Here is a 17,425-nt window from a genome sequence, read left to right on the forward strand (position 1 = left end):
ACTGCGTGTTTTCACGTCTCTGCGTAATATATTACATGTATCATCACTTGATGCAAAATATGAGGTGCGATAATAAAGTAATGAGACTGATTTTCTTTGCAAGATGTGGCAATCCTGCAGGCTTGCATAGGAACAATATCTTTGAATTTGGTCTATAAGCTGCTTCTAGTCCAAGCGGCACATCGAGTGTGCTCAGTCGTGAGTTGTGCTGTAATAAGTTAACACTTGTTTGTGTCTCTCGTGACGGAAATTGAATCTTGCGCAACGGTATTCCATTTCTTTTTGCGTTAAATTGGGTGAAAACGCGAGGACAACTTACAGTCAGCTTCAGAAGGCTTTTGGAGGTTACGTCAAGAGCTCAAGTTTTTCTTTGGCATAAAATGTTTAGTGAAGGCAGAACGAATATTGAAGATGAAGACCGCAGTGGACGACCATCAACCTCACGGATTGATGTCAACTTGGCCCGGATGCGTGAACTCGTACGATCTGATCGAAGATTATCCGTGAAAATGATTGCAGAAGAACTGAACATCAATCAAGAAACGGTTCGTCTAATAATAACTGAATGGTTCAAAGGGCTCTGAGCACTATGGGACTTAACATCTATGGTCATCAGTCCCCTAGAACTTAGAACTACTTAAACCTAACTAACCTAAGGACAGCACACAACACCCAGCCATCACGAGGCAGAGAAAATCCCTGACCCCGCCGGGAATCGAACCCGGGAACCCGGGCGTGGGAAGCGAGAACGCTACCGCACGAAATAATAATAACTGAAGACCTTGGTATGAGAAAGATTTGTGCAAAAATGGTCCCCAAAAATCTCACACCACAATAGCGAGAAACACTGAAAAATGTGACAGCCGATCTGTTAGAGCAAACGGAAATCAATCCAGATTTGTTGATGAAGGTTGGTTTTTTCAGTACGATCCAGATAAAAAACGCCAAAGGTCGCAATGGTGCTCGAAGGGATCACCCAGACCAAAAAAAACTCGCATGTCAAAGTCAAAAGCGAAATGCATGCTTGTGTGCTTCTTTGATTCCAAGGGAATTGTTCATAAGGAGTGGGTGCCTCCTGGACAAACAGCTAACCAATATTACTACGAAGAAATTTTAGAAAGACTTCGTAAAAGAGTTCTTCGTGTCCGTGCCAACATTGCTGATAATTGGATTCTGCATCACGATAATGCGCCATGTCATACTGCTCTGTCAGTACAGCAATTTTTAACCTCAAAACAAATTTCAGTACTACCACAGCCACCTTAATCACCTGATATCGCTCCGTGCGACTTTTTTCTATTTCCAAGAGACAAAACGACGGTCAAGGGACACCATTGTCAAACAACACAAGATGTCCAGAAAGCTGTGACGAGGGTCTTGGAGGATATTAGAGAAGATGAGTTCCAGAAACGTTACCATCAATGACAGAAGCTCTGGAAACAGTGTCTGCAATCGGAAGGGAACTACTTTGAAGGAGACAAAACTAAACTTGACTAAAACGGTAAGCAACATTTTTTTTCACATCAGTCTCGTTATTTTATTGTCGCACCTCGTATACCAATATATTGAAACAAAATATTTAGCCAAAAAAATAATAGTTTGTTCTACCAAATATTAATGCGCAGCCCCTTAATAGCAATAGCCTACCTGTAACAATTCATATTTTATGCATGAAGCATGACACTATAAATTTAAAACAAAGTGATTGTGAACTGATTGCTATCTATCTCGCTACCCCGCTTGGCCGGCTAAAGGCACCCTGGGTCACGCTACAGTGTGTCTTGGTCCACACGGCGTTATTACGAAAATGACAGAAAATTCAATTCTGAATGGTGAGACGTGGTTTTGAATGCTGCCCATTCGATTTCGATTTCAGTGTCTACATAATAGGATTATCGTCCAGAAATAAGGGGGCGTGCTGATCTATGGTAGGAGGCAGGTAAGAATTATAGTGTGACTATTTTCCACGCAGAATCGCTTCTTGACTGCAAATTTTGTACTCAAATGCTGCTCGACCCCTATAAAGACACTTATTTGGAGCTGACTGTACTGGCATACGTGAAAATAAAATAAACGATTAGCTCGAAATGGACTCAGAGGATTCGGAATAACTTGGGCATTTGAATGTGAACTGCGTTTTTTCTTATCTCTGCGTAATATATTACGTGTGCCATCACATAGTGTAACATACACCAATATATCCAAATATGATATTTTGTAAAAATAACAATAGTTTACTCCATCAAATATTAATGCTCAGTCCCTTAATATCAACAGTCTATCTGTAACAATCCATATTTTATTCTTGCATCAGATACTATAAATTTAACACAAAATGGTTGTGAAATGATGTTTAGCTAGCTCTCCACCTCTCATTGCTGGCTAAAGGCACTCTGGATCACTCCAGAGAGTGTCTCGGCCCGCATGCATATCTGCGTTCTAACCGACTGCCAGTAACCTTCCGCATCATGCTGGAAAAATATATTGCTTTGTCTTTGGAATCAGCGACCGTATCGAAAATTCCCCTTCATGTTAATGAGTTATCATGCTGTTGCCAGGCCATGGAAGATAACACACATTACGAAAACAGAAATATCGCCAAATACGCCGACGTGGACATCCTTCAAATTGTTCACAATTCTTTGCCAGAAAGCGAGATATAGTCTTAAGTTACAGGTAAACTCCGTACACAAACTTCTCTAGATAGATTGGTCCACGATCCATTTCTCAACGCTTCTGCTGCTGAAATCTTCTCGTTTATGCATTTGTGTAAACAACGAGTCTGAGCTACTTCTTTTAGATGTGCCGACGCTACAGATACTACGTCAACCCTGTATTGAGCTGGTAGTGTTACGTTTTCTCTAAACTTTATTCGTTTCTCATGACAACATAACGGCTAAAGTTACTCCAGGAACAATTAGCAGAATATGTTTTTGTATTCTTCGAATTGCTTAATTTACTTTTAAAGATTTAAGTTTTTGCTGTCATAAGTACGTGTCTATACACTGATCCCGTCAAATGCTGCAGACTACAAAAAAGGAGTACGTAATACAAATTTGATTATTCAAACCACATAACGTTATGTGTGAGGCCGTTTTGCAGATAGGTGAGGTGTAGAACGGTGGTGTACGTCGCTCTATGGTGTCCATAAGTGTGTGATACTTCGGTGTTTCTGTTGGCATATACGTGGAAGTGTACGTCAAATGCTGCTTCCCAGTTTCTTTCCACGCACGAATGATAATTGTCGTAGAATATAAGGTTCAAATGGTTCAAATGGCTCTGAGCACTATGGGACTCAACTGCTGTGGTCATAAGTCCCCTAGAACTTAGAACTACTTAAACCTAACTAACCTAAGGACAGCACACAACACCCAGCCATCACGAGGCAGAGAAAATCCCTGACCCCGCCGGGAATCGAACCCGGGAACCCGGGCGTGGGAAGCGAGAACGCTACCGCACGACCACGAGATAATATAAGGCAGGAAGTATTTCAGTAGCAAAGATCGCTTGGACGCAGCGGTAAAGTAGAGTGTGCACGAATGTTTAAGTCTCATCCATCTCACAAATGTTAGTTAAAGTGACGGAGCGTTAGCATATTTGTAAAGAGGACATGAATTAAATCCTAGGTCGTCCTGGCGATTGACACAACATTCAGACAGATTTTTTGTATAAAATACATATTTGAACCATCAGCTGTTATTATTTTAAACCCAAATTCTACCGGTTTCGGCCTTGGACCATCTTCACGGATGAAGGGTGAAAATGATTTAAGCCGCCATGTTGCGTTGGTCATTACTTTAAATACGTAATGCGTTTCATGAGTATAAATATATGACATAGGACTTTAAAAGCAAACATCCAAATACAAATCGTCTACAGAGCAGTACTCCTTTGTGCCGTTAACCTCGTTTCAAGACAAACTGCTTATGACCATTATTGCTATTATACTACAGCTATTATACGTAATATATACTGTGTCAGCATCTGTAGACGTCTCGCCGAAGGTAATCCACGCGTAATAACGCTATTACCGCCGCACGCATCCCGATCATGGAAAAATCTCATCCGTAGAACCACACCCCTACAAAGAAACCAGAAAACCAAATATATGCAGCTCTTAAAACAATAATAACCAGATATTTAATTTTTTTCTAGTAAATGCTAATGAGAAAGGGTCATCAACTTCTATACCAACAGCAAAATACTCCAACGGAAATTTTAATGGTTCAAATGGCTCTGAGCGCTATGGGACTCAACTGCTGAGGTCATTAGTCCCCTAGAACTTAGAACTAGTTAAACCTAACTAACCTAAGGACATCACAAACATCCATGCCCGAGGCAGGATTCGAACCTGCGACCGTAGCGGTCTTGCGGCTCCAGACTGCAGCGCCTTTAACCGCACGGCCACTTCGGCCGGCGGAAATTTTAACTGAGACATCTTATTCTCTGTTCACAACAAGGATGTGAATCAGCAATCTCTTAATGCAGGACAAGACAACTCTGAGAAGACTGTAAAGTAATGGATAAAGAACGTTTAATACAGACTGTAATCGGAAAATAAAATTATCATATTACGGCACAATTCCATTCACAACTAAACGCTCTGTGATAACTACGAAAGCGAACTTTCTATTCACGTTTGTGCGAACTTTACCCATTGAACTCATTCTCATTGTACACTCTAATTTTGTGTATAATTTTAGAGAATTCTCTGCTATTTTCGTAAATCAAAAATCATCTGCGAGCCTCTATCACTTCAGAAGGAAGACTAAGTTCATTTTAACCCAAGTGTAAGCTAAGAGGGTTGTCCAGAAAGTAATGCACCGCATTTTTTTTTTCTCTCCCGAAAACAATGCTACGATGCGGAACGTTGTTTTGTATTATTTTAAGCCTCCTGAGTCAGCGCGCCAAGTTTCCATCACTTCCGACAGATAGCGTAGCTGCAGCACAGTTTAAAAATAGCGTCTGTAGGTGATGTACGTTACAAGCAACTTGCCGTCGTTGAATTTCTCACTTCAGAGGAAGAAACTGTGGGGAATATTCACAAACGCTTGTGCAGAGTCTGTGGAGCACCTGCTGTCGACAGAAATACAGTTAGTCGGTGGGCACGGAGGGTGAAGTCATCAGAAGGCGGTTCGGCGGAGTTCCACGATTTGCAGCGGTCGGGGAGACCATCCTAGGCTTCACACCAGATATGTTGCAGTGAGATGATATTGTCATTCGCGAGGACAGATTAAAATATGCTTTTCGCGGAAGTAATTTTGAGGATGATGAGGAGGTGATTGACACAGTGAGGCACTGGCTCCGCCACTAGGACAAGGATTGGTACCACCAGGACATACACGTCATTGTTTCCTACTGGGGGAAGGCCATAGAACAGGCTAGAGATTACGTAGAAAAATAAGGTATGTAGATGAAACACCATTCTTTCGTGTGTGTAATTCTCATTATGTTCAATAAAGAATTACTGAAGAAAAACAAATGCGGTGCATTACTTTCTGGGCAACCCTCGTAGATGCAGCTTGATAAACACTTTAGGCTACTACATAGAAATTGCCTCAAATCATTCTTCTCCTTTATATCAAGCATTATGCTTATTTTAACTCTAACAGCCGTCATCGAGTGGTTCAAGTTTTCGTATTTGGTTTCCCTTTTAGAAATCATCCCCAATATTACTAAAAATTATTGGAAGACATAACCACCTCCTATTCATAGTGACATGTAATGCTTTTTGGGGGTTAGCTTGCAGAAACTAATTTAGCAAAGCATTTTATGAGGGCACTGCTTAAACTATTTTTCGATACTTTCTTTGAAAAGCATTCTGAAGAAACTGAAGAATCACAGTCTACGCGCACTGTCGAAATATCTCGATACAGGTAGTTCGTTTCATCCACAAATAGCCAACTCATTCATTAGCGACTTCGTAACTATGACGTAAAGCTTAGTAAAAAACTTTCAATAGCCAAGATCACATAATTTTTTTGTTACTACACTTGTTCATTGTGACTTGTAAATAGTTCAAATGGCTCTAAGCACTATGGGACTTAACATCTGAGGCTATCAGTCCCCTAGACTTAGAACTACGTAAACCTAACCAACCTAAAGACATCACACACATCCATGCCCGAGGCAGGACTCGAACCTGCGACTGAAGTGCCTAGAACCGCTCAACCACAGCGGACGGCTGTGACTTGGAGTCTCATGACATGGTGTCATAATGCAGACGAGGTATATGGTACAACTGCTGCAATAAAGTAGAGCTCCGTTGACGCCACTAGAATGACGTCACAAACCACTATAATAAGTGAAGCGGTATCAGCAGAAAGTGGGCAGCTGAGTGCAGCTTGAGAATTTTCCAGTGAATTAGCCCGGTTACTAACACAGTGACAAGAGCAACAGACGATTTGATTCTGACAGATAGTGTGGTGGCAACACTGACGACTAAAAAAAAAAATTAACTCCACCCGAACGGGCCATGAAGGCTCAACGGTACCGACCGGCCGCAGTGTCATCCTCAGCCCACAGGCGTCACTGGACGCGTACATCGAGGAGCATGTGGTCAGCATAGCGCTCTCCCGGCCGTATGTCATTTTACGAGACCGGAGCCGCTACATCTCGATCAAGTAGCTCCTCAGTTTGCCTCACAAGGGCTGAGTGCACCCCGCTTGCCAACAGTGCTCGGCAGACCGGATGGTCACCCATCCAAGTGCTAGCCCAGCCCGACAGCGCTTAACTTCCGTGATCTGACGGGAACCGGTGTTACCACTGCGGCAAGGCCGTTGGCCAACACTGAAGACGCCATGTCGAAATGGAACAAAACGTTTTTGTTTTATAATGGACAACAATAAACATACATTGCGCAAAAGTTTCGTTCCTTTTTCAACCATTTCGTATCACGTCACAAACATGAACCCTGGACAAAACAAATTAAAAAAAATATAAATGTATCTACGGGAGTTTGTGAATCTACTGAGGGGCCTCAGCTTTTATGCCAAAACAACGAAACATAGGTAGATGTCATCGTAGTAATTATTTCAGTCTACGGTGAACCATTCCTATTACAAAAGTAAACATTTTAGTTTAACTGGAGTGCAGAGAAACATATTGTACAGGGTTATTACAAATGATTGAAGCGATTTCACAGCTCTACAATAACTTTATTATTTGAGATATTTTCAAAATGCTTTGCACACACGTACAAAAACTCAAAAAGTTTTTTTAGGCATTCACAAATGTTCGATATGTGCCCCTTTACTGATTCGGCAGACATCAAGCCGATAATCAAGTTCCTCCCACACTCGGCGCAGCATGTCCCCATCAATGAGTTCGAAAGCATCGTTGATGCGAGCTCGCAGTTCTGGAACGTTTCTTGGTAGAGGAGGTTTAAACACTGAATCTTTCACATAACCCCACAGAAAGAAATCGCATGGGGTTAAGTCGGGAGAGCGTGGAGGCCATGACATGAATTGCTGATCATGATTTCCACCACGACCGATCCATCGGTTTTCCAATCTCCTGTTTAAGAAATGCCGAACATCATGATGGAAGTGCGGTGGAGCACCATCCTGTTGAAAGATGAAGTCGGCGCTGTCGGTCTCCAGTTGTGGCATGAGCCAATTTTCCAGCATGTCCAGATACACGTGTCCTGTAACGTTTTTTTCGCAGAAGAAAAAGGTGCCGTAAACTTTAAACCGTGAGATTGCACAAAACACGTTAACTTTTGGTGAATTGCGAATTTGCTGCACGAATGCGTGAGGATTCTCTACCGCCCAGATTCGCACATTGTGTCTGTTCACTTCACCATTAAGAAAAAATGTTGCTTCATCACTGAAAACAAGTTTCGCACTGAACGCATCCTCTTCCATGAGCTGTTGCAACCGCGCCGAAAATTCAAAGCGTTTGACTTTGTCATCGGGTGTCAGGGCTTGTAGCAATTGTAAACGGTAAGGCTTCTGCTTTAGCCTTTTCCGTAAGATTTTCCAAACCGTCGTCTGTGGTACGTTTAGCTCCCTGCTTGCTTTATTCGTCGACTTCCGCGGGCTACGTGTGAAACTTGCCCGCACGCGTTCAACCGTTTCTTCGCTCACTGCAGGTCGACCCGTCGATTTCCCCTTTCAGAGGCATCCAGAAGCTTTAAACTGCGCATACCATCGTCGAATGGAGTTAGCAGTTGGTGGATCTTTGTTGAACTTCGTCCTGAAGTGTCGTTGCACTGTTATGACTGACTGATGTGAGTGCATTTCAAGCACGACATACGCTTTCTCGGCTCCTGTCGCCATTTTGTCTCACTGCGCTCTCGAGCGCTCTGGCGGCAGAAACCTGAAGTGCGGCTTCAGCCGAACAAACCTTTATGAGTTTTTCTACGTATCTGTAGTGTGTCGTGACCATATGTCAATGAATGGAGCTACAGTGAATTTATGAAATCGCTTCAATCATTTGTAATAGCCCTGTATTTAATACAGGCGTCATTGTGGGCATGAGCGCTATCGGAATTGTACAGTCAAAATTTAATATCGATATAACCAGACAATGCGCGTGCCGTGATATCTCATTAGATGTCACATAAGCACCCCTCTCTGCTCACTATAAACACGATACTCTGTATATTACATATTCATATATTCATATTCGGAGGAAGGCAATGGCAAACCACCTTTCCTAGTACGCGGTGCGGGTCTCCCGCATCGTCCCCTACGCTCCTCGGAGTATGGGACCTCATCATCATCATATTCATATGGTAATAACCAAAACACTTATAGTTAACTAAACATGCTCACTATAGCGATGTTAACCGTATTATATCGCTCACATAGTGAGGTAACCGTGAACTCAAGCAGTAAACGTGGGGGATAGCTTTTCGATTGTAGCCTATCCTCGACAGCATTCAGTCTGTACAATGAGCAAGCAGTAAAGGAAGGAAAGGAGAAATTATGAGCGGGAAATTAAACTGCAGGGAGAAGAAATAAAACATTGAACTTCGCTGATGAAATTATAATTTTGTCAGAGACGACAAAAGACTTCGAAGAGTAGTTGAACATAATGGATTGTGTTTTCAAAAGAGATCATAACATGAACATTAACGAAACTAAAACAAATGTGAAAGATTGTAGGCGAATTAAATCATGTAATGCTGTCAGAATTACATTAAGAAATAAGAAACTAGCCGTAGCAGACTAGTTGCTCTATTTGGGCAGCAAAATAACTGATGAAGTTGATCAAAGTAGAGTCGTTGTTGTTGTTGTTGTTGTTGTTGTGGTCTTCAGTCCTGAGACTGGTTTGATGCAGCTCTCCATGCTACTCTATCCTGTGCAAGCTTCTTCATCTCCCAGTACCTACTGCAACCTACATCCTTCTGAATCTGCTTAGTGTATTCATCTCTTGGTCTCCCTCTACGATTTTTACCCTCCACGCTGCCCTCCAATGCTAAATTTGTGATCCCTTGATGCCTCAAAACATGTCCTACCAACCGATCCCTTCTTGTAGTCAAGTTGTGCCACAAACTTCTCTTCTCCCCAATCCTATTCAATACCTCCTCATTAGTTATGTGATCTACCCACCTTATCTTCAGCATTCTTCTGTAGCACCACATTTCGAAAGCTGCTATTCTCTTCTTGTCAAAACTAGTTATCGTGCATGTTTCACTTCCATACATGGCTACACTCTATACAAATACTTTCAGAAACGACTTCCTGACACTTAAATCTATTCTCGATGTTAACAAATTTCTCTTCTTCAGAAACGATTTCCTTGCCATTGCCAGTCTACATTTTATATCCTCTCTACTTCGACCATCATCAGTTATTTTACTCCCTAAATAGCAGAACTCCTTTACTACTTTAAGTGTCTCATTTCCTAATCTAATCCCCTCAGCATCACTCGATTTAATTTGACTACATTCCATTATCCTCGTTTTGCTTTTGTTGATGTTCATCTTATATCCTCCTTTCAAGACACTGTCCATTCCGTTCAACTGCTCTTCCAAGTCGTTTGCTGTCTCTGACAGAATTACAATGTCATCGGCGAACCTCAAAGTTTTTACTTCTTCTCCATGAATTTTAATACCTACTCCGAATTTTTCTTTTGTTTCCTTTACTGCTTGCTCAATATACAGATTGAATAACATCGGGGAGAGGCTACAACCCTGTCTCACTCCTTTCTCAACCACTGCTTCCCTTTCATGCCCCTCGACTCTTATAACTGCCATCTGGTTTCTGTACAAATTGTAAATAGCCTTTCGCTCCCTGTATTTTACCCCTGCCACCTTCAGAATTTGAAAAAGAGTATTCCAGTTAACGTTGTCAAAAGCTTTCTCTAAGTCTACAAATGCTAGAAACTTAGGTTTGCCTTTTCTTAATCTTTCTTCTAAGATAAGTCGTAAGGTTAGTATTGCCTCACGTGTTCCAACATTTCTACGGAATCCAAACTGATCTTCCCCGAGGTCCGCTTCTACCAGTTTTTCCATTCGTCTGTAAAGAATTCGCGTTAGTATTTTGCAGCTGTGACTTATTAAACTGATAGTTCGGTAATTTTCACATCTGTCAACACCTGCTTTCTTTGGTATTGGAATTATTATATTCTTCTTGAAGTCTGTGGGTATTTCGCCTGTCTCATACATCTTGCTCACCAGATGGTAGAGTTTTGTCATGACTGGCTCTCCCAAGGCCATCAGTAGTTCTAATGGAATGTTGTCTACTCCCGGGGCCTTGTTTCGACAGGTCTTTCAGGTCTGTCAAACTCTTCACGCAGTATCTTATCTCCCATTTCATCTTCATCTACATCCTCTTCCATTTCCATAATACTATCCTCAAGTACATCGCCCTTGTATAAACCCTCTATATACTCCTTCAAAGTAGAGAGGACATAAAATATAAAATGTAGACTGGCGTCTCGAAAAAAGCGTATCGAAAAAAAAACATCTAATATAAATTTAAGTGTTAGGAAACATAAATACTGAAAAATAAACCACTCATACAAATTAAAATATACTGATTTTTTTGTTTCAAGACACGTTTCTGTACTTAATTTGTATTTTTGACTTTGTATTGATGCTACAGAAGCAGCAGTGTGCATCTAGCCCGTTATCTGCGAAGCTTAGTGACAGAAGGGCGGGCAGAGTTAAACATTTAGCCCGGTCAGGAGTCGTTCCTGAACATATCAGCGGATCAAAGTATTTCTCTGTAGAGATGAGGGTCGGTGTTCAAGGCCTCTTCCGACATACTTGTATAGTCTCTGTCCAGAAGGAAGTTTCGTAGCAGCGTATGCCAGCCTGCAGCGAAAAGTTAATTTTTAAAACACGTTTTTGCTCGATCGTTGTTCACCATACCCCTACTCCTATGAGTGCTAGTACAGCAAGGTGTTCAGAATCGTCTGAATTCAGATCTTAGGCCTTGATAGACGTCTGCCTTGACGCGAACACTTTCCATACAGCGTATCCGTGCACACTACGACAGTCACTTGTTAGCCTCAAATATCTGTGGTCACTTGTATGTCTGCTAGCGCGATGCATCTCTGGGTGAAAACTGAGGAGTATATCTTGATGGGTAGAGCGAGCTTTGGCATACTCACAGTACTGGGGCGCCATATATTAATTTGGGAAACCTCATGGTCACAGTACAAAAGGACACACCTCTGATCCTGCTACCAATGTTCCTCGTAGTTACAGACGCTTTGTCTTACGATCTAAAGACGAGCCCACTCAACCTTCTTCGTTCTGGATAATGGTGAGATCGTTGTTAACTTTGCACATTTGCGTTGGAGTTATGTGACTGCAAATCACGTGACCTTTCAGATTGCGCACAATTTGCTTCCTTTTTGCAATACATCTTGCAGTCGCATTTGGCGTGAACACGTTAGGTCTTTGTTCATGTTTCCGACTTCTTTAGAATATATGAGGGTTACTATACATTTCTGATCTAGTCATCCGAGGTTTCAATAGGGTTATCTTAATGCTCTTCCACTCGTAAGACAATGCTTCGGAAATTAACAACAATACTTCGTAATTTTCTTATGTCTGTCATACCCGGTAAGGATGTTAAAGCATGTAGTGTGTTGACTTGTATTTATGCATGAAGCATGTTATCCTGTGTATGAACTTTGGTCGTTTATTGCATTTCATTACAACTGGATTTTACGCATTTATTATCCTCGTCTGTGGCTTTTGTTCAATGAACCCTTTCTCGAGTTTCATACCTCCATCGCTCGAGAACTGTGCTCTCGAAACGTACTCCATTCATAGTAACTGTACTTAAAGTTGGGGTGAAGCAGCCTGAGTTAAGAAACGCTCACAATTAAATGACTTAAGAATTTAAAGTTGTGTAGGAAATTTTATGGCGCCTTGGAAGTCCAACGCAGGTGCCGTTAGAAACGGAGTCGTCGAAATAATTTCTGCCACATAAAACTCAAGACTTTTTTTCAGATTATTAGATATTACAGGCAAAAAGTGGAAAAAACAGTTGCCTTGTACAAATTGTATCTGTAAGAAACAATTTCTTTGTATACACAGTTATTAGAGGCATGAGATCTACAGTGAGGATTCTAGATTAAGTTCTGTCTCGGATAACGCTGATTAACCCATGTTCCTTCCGTTACGTTTTGCGAAACTGCTGGTCACTCCGAAAATCTAATCACCACAGTGAGATTGCACTTACTTATATGTGGATCAGATTTAATATAAAGGGATAACGTTTCAGTGTATAGTACCAGCGCCATAATCTCATATGAACTCCTAGCTTGAGGTTAAATTATGGAGAGCAGTTTTGCAGACTGGCTGGTTGGTTGGTTGACTTGGAGGAGGGGCCAAACAGCGAGGTCATCGGTCCTATAGGATTAGCGAAGGATGGAAAAGTAAGTCGGCCGTGCCCTTTCAAAGAAGCCGTCCCGCTATTGGCCTGAAGCGGTTTAGGGAAATCACGGAAAACCTAAATCAAGATGACCGGACGCGGGCTTGAACCGTCGTCCTCCTGAATGAAAGTCCAGAGTTTTTCAGACTGAATAGGTAACTATAGGCTCGCCTAACTCGTGAGACGTCTTCTGTTTCAGCAGATGTAGAAGGACTCTGTTCAAAAAACTACTACTCATTGTTTCGTGCGATGCTCAATATCGACAAAAAACGTCGGTTAGTTTTTTCGATACAAACAGCATATTTTGTAAATTGGAATTTCACGTGCTCTATCGATAGAGCGATCCAAAATTATTCTAGTGCGATATTCGGTTTTACGAAAAGTCCTCTCGTACCTACGAGATGTGGCTGTGACAGAGTAATTACGCATGCGCCAAAGATGAACGACAAATAACTGTGAAGCGTGAAACCTTCTCAGCCAAATGCAGCATCTCTGGTGTCTGTACACACATCAGCGTGTCCGTTGTCTCCGTTTGTGTAAGAGCTGTTGTTGGTTTTGCCGGAAAAATGATAAGTGTAGAAATTCTTCCAATCCATATGTGGCATAAAGCAAACCAGTGCTTAACAGTATTGGTTAAAAACAGTCTTGGTTGCAATTTTAGTTTTTTATTTTTCAGCTACGTGTTTCGCCTTATTTAGGCATCTTCAGGTTGATCTTAATTTGGTATTTCTTAGAACGATCCTTTAGACATCGTCGAATACATCGGGCCAACATCACCTTCATTAAATTCAGTAAAAACTTTTCTAGATGTACTCGAGTGACTCCAAGACCTGCATAACGCGTTCCCGTTCACAGCACCCAGACTGTTTTAACCAATAATGATACGTGTAATAAGAGAGCATCGAAATGCCGTGAAGTATCACACGAAACATGGAAAAAATGCTACCGAAATCTATCTTTCACTAAGAGAAGTGTATTGTGAAGACTGTTTATCGCTTACGTGAGTTTTTGAGTGCTTCAAACGCTTCCAAGATGGCCGAGAAGACGCTGACGATAACTCAGGCCCGGGACGCCTTTCAACATAAAAAATTGATGAAAATATCGAAAAAGTAGGTAACCTGTTTCCATCTGACCGTCGGCTGAGTATTCGATCGATTACTCGACTTGCAGGAAATGACAAAAAATACGCGAGGCAAATTTTAGATAACCAGTTTAACATGAGAAAAGTATGTGCATGACTGGTGCTGAAAAATCTCACGATCGAATAAAAAGAAGTTCGTGAAAGTGTTTGTACTGAAGCTTTGAATACCATTGAAAATGATACTAATTTCTTGGAAAGAGTCTAACATGTGATGAATCTTGGTTTTTTAATTACGGTCCAGAAATTAAGCGCTAATCCAAGCACTGGAAGGGCGCTCTTCCACAGAGAGCGGAAAAAGCTCGAATAAGGAAATCAAGATTCACAGCCATGATGATTATTTTTAGCTATTCATGGAGTTACGTGTCTTCACTGGGTTCATGAAGGTCAAACTATTAATCAACATTACTACCTTGAGGTTCTTGCCCAACTCCCCGAGAGAATAAGGAAAAAAAGAACTCGAATTGTGGAAGAACAAGTCATGGTTTCTGCATCAAGACAACGCACTAGCTCATATCGCACTGTCTGTCAAGAGGTTTCTAGCGAAGTTCATCATTCCAGTGTTAGACCGCCCACCTTATTCGCCTGTTATGTAACTTTTATCTATTTCGCATTAAAAGGAACAAGATTCATTCCGCTGAAGCAGTGAAATATAAAGTGGCACGCGTCATCAAGGATCTCGAGGACTTCCAGCACTTTTTCCAAAAAAATGTGTTCAAATGTGTGTGAAATCTTATGGGACTTAACTGCTAGGGTCATCAGTCCCTAAGCTTACACACTACTTAACCTAAATTATCCGAAGGACAAACACACACAACCATGCCCGAGGGAGGACTCGAACCTCCACCGGGATCAGCCGCACAGTCCATGACTGCAGCGCCTGAGACCGCTCGGCTAATCCCGCGCGGCACACTGTTTCCATGAATAGAAAATTCTACTGGAGCGTTGTATGGGTAGAGGAGGGGAACATATTGAGAGATACAATAAATAAAGATGTATGTTTTTGAAATAAATTTTTTTAACAGTAGTCCCGTTATTTCATAGCCATATTACAGCGGTTGACGTTTGTTCGTAGCACGCTCATAGGCTAGCTTCGTACGCCGGTCCGCGCCGCTCTATCTGTCTGCTACTGAAGTCAGAAGCGTTACTCTGTTCTGCTGGAGTATCTGTTATTGTTCGTGGTTTGCAATCGCTTCTCCAACATACCGTTAAACCGAATATCGCACTAGACTGATCACTTCTAGCGAATAGCGATATCAAATTTCAATTTCAATTTATTTTCGTTGTGACGAGAATCAAACTGAACAAGACGTGACGAATAGTACGTACTTGAGATGTCTTCGTCCGCAAAGTTTAAAAAAAATTGCAAACATCCGCAGAACTCCAGAGAAAATAACACTGACAACTACCTCGTATTAGGAGAGCCATCTGCCAATATTTGTAGACATTGCTGAGTAGATTCACATGCATAACAGCTGTAATTTTTTCGTGACTATTACAGTACAGCATGAAGGACTCGTGATAAAATTTTTATTTGATTTCGAGGTATACAAGTGCGATAGGTGCAGCCTGCAAAATTTCTCCACATTGATACACGTTCACCGTGATGTTGCACGTAGGAATAAAGGCCCTTTAAAAAGACATCGTGTTGCCATTCCGTGGTCCAGTGTTGTTCCTGCGCGCCATATTGTCGGTGCGCCTCCTGACCATGGTGCTTCAGATGTTATCGCACTCTCTGTGTGGAACGTTCTCTCGTGGCAAACAAGCCTGTTTCACCTGTTTCATGACACAAGGTATGTGACATGGCTGTACGACGCTGCGAACAATTTGGTTGCCCTCTCGGGCGCTAGTCTCGCCTGGTCTCTGAGATCACGCATGGCGTTGAGTATAGCCCTCCTGAATCCATCAGTTCCATATTCACATCATAGTCGCGGGATTCTGGCCAACGCGAAAAGCAATACGGCGGAACGACAAACTGTCATCTCGACAGGCCATGTCGAATTCTGACACGTTCTGGTTGATGTTTCTCCTTCTTACGCGTAGCGTAACATGATCGTCTCACTACCAACCAAAATTCGAAGGTGATTTCTGGGTAATCTTTCCTTATATGCGGATCGTAGATACCCTTACTTCTACAATATGCGGTTGCACTGAAATGCTAATGGTTTGCATACTCAAGCACCATGTACACTTGATGCTAGTATGAGGCTTGTTGCACAATGCCTTCTTGGTTTCACAAATTTTAACGGCCAGTAACATTCTTTGTAATATCTTATGGAATACATAAAGGAAACTACTAAATTTATTTCTTTTCCTGGTACTACAACCGAACAATGTCTCGAAAAGAGAACTGTGTTGCAGTTTGTATTTCACACTCTTAACACAGAGAAAATAAAATATCGTCGTCTTCCACAAATTCTGCCCCTCTCCCCCATCCCCATCTTCACCACCCCACACTCCCCGCTGTGGCTTCTAGCAGTTATCAATGCTCGAAGTACTTACCACTAGTTTTCGAAACAGAAGATCCACTGTTTTAGAGTCACTCAACGAAATGTAACGATGAGATGTCTCCTTGCCAGATCCCTTACTACTGTGGGTTTCTCACGATCTTCATGAAGTGAAACGGTAGCTGTAACATCGATAAAGATAATTCCATGTGGCTCAATGGCCAAGCGCAATTCTTTCAATTGGACGTCACTTTGGCGACTTGTTTATCCCTCACCCACTACAGTTCTCCAATTTGGGAAAGTGGACACACTGTCTAACGTGGGATCCGAATCACGTGTTTCCTTGTGACTCCTCACAAGGTTGAGAGGTGTAGGATAGACTAAAGCCAGACCGAAAATCTTCATAGTCCGACTAGGAGTCCATCCCGCGACCTCTTTCCAGACACGCGTTTTACCACTAGTTCCCTAGACCCGACAGTAGGATCTATATACACAGAGTGCAAAAAATGGTATCCACATTGGTTGAGAAGTTGTAGAGGGTGTTCCGAGGAGCAACTCGATGATAGAAACCCAAGTCCGAAAACGTGTTGCGATCGCGATACTGAGTGCCGATGTTGTGGGGCCTGACACACGTCGCTAGGTCAGGAAGCACTGTTATCGTGACGACGCGTCGGTGGTGATCTAATGGCGTGGATACGAGGGTCTCTCCAAAAGAAATGCACAGTATTTTTTTAAAAATCTATCTTCTACTCTACATGTCTGAAACTTTTACAGTGTGTAGATACATGCTTTAGGAACAATATTTTCATTTCTCCACATAATTTCCATCCCTCTCAACTGCCTTACGTCATCTTGGAACCAGCGCCTGTATACCCGCACGGAAAATTCTGGACCAAGCTGATGGAGCCACTGTTAGGCAGCGTGCACAAGGGAGTCATCATCTTCAAACCTTGTTCCACGAAGAGAGTCTTTCAGTTTCCCAAAGAGATGATAGTCACATG

General features: G+C 42.0%; 1 pseudogene; it reads right to left on the reverse strand.

Annotated features, from left to right (window-relative positions):
* Positions 1–6,666: 6,666 nt before the first annotated feature.
* Positions 6,667–6,784, reverse strand: LOC126254151 (5S ribosomal RNA; annotated as a pseudogene).
* Positions 6,785–17,425: the final 10,641 nt, after the last annotated feature.

Source organism: Schistocerca nitens, chromosome 4 (genome assembly GCF_023898315.1).
Source record: "Schistocerca nitens isolate TAMUIC-IGC-003100 chromosome 4, iqSchNite1.1, whole genome shotgun sequence".
Classification (NCBI taxonomy): domain Eukaryota; kingdom Metazoa; phylum Arthropoda; class Insecta; order Orthoptera; family Acrididae; genus Schistocerca; species Schistocerca nitens.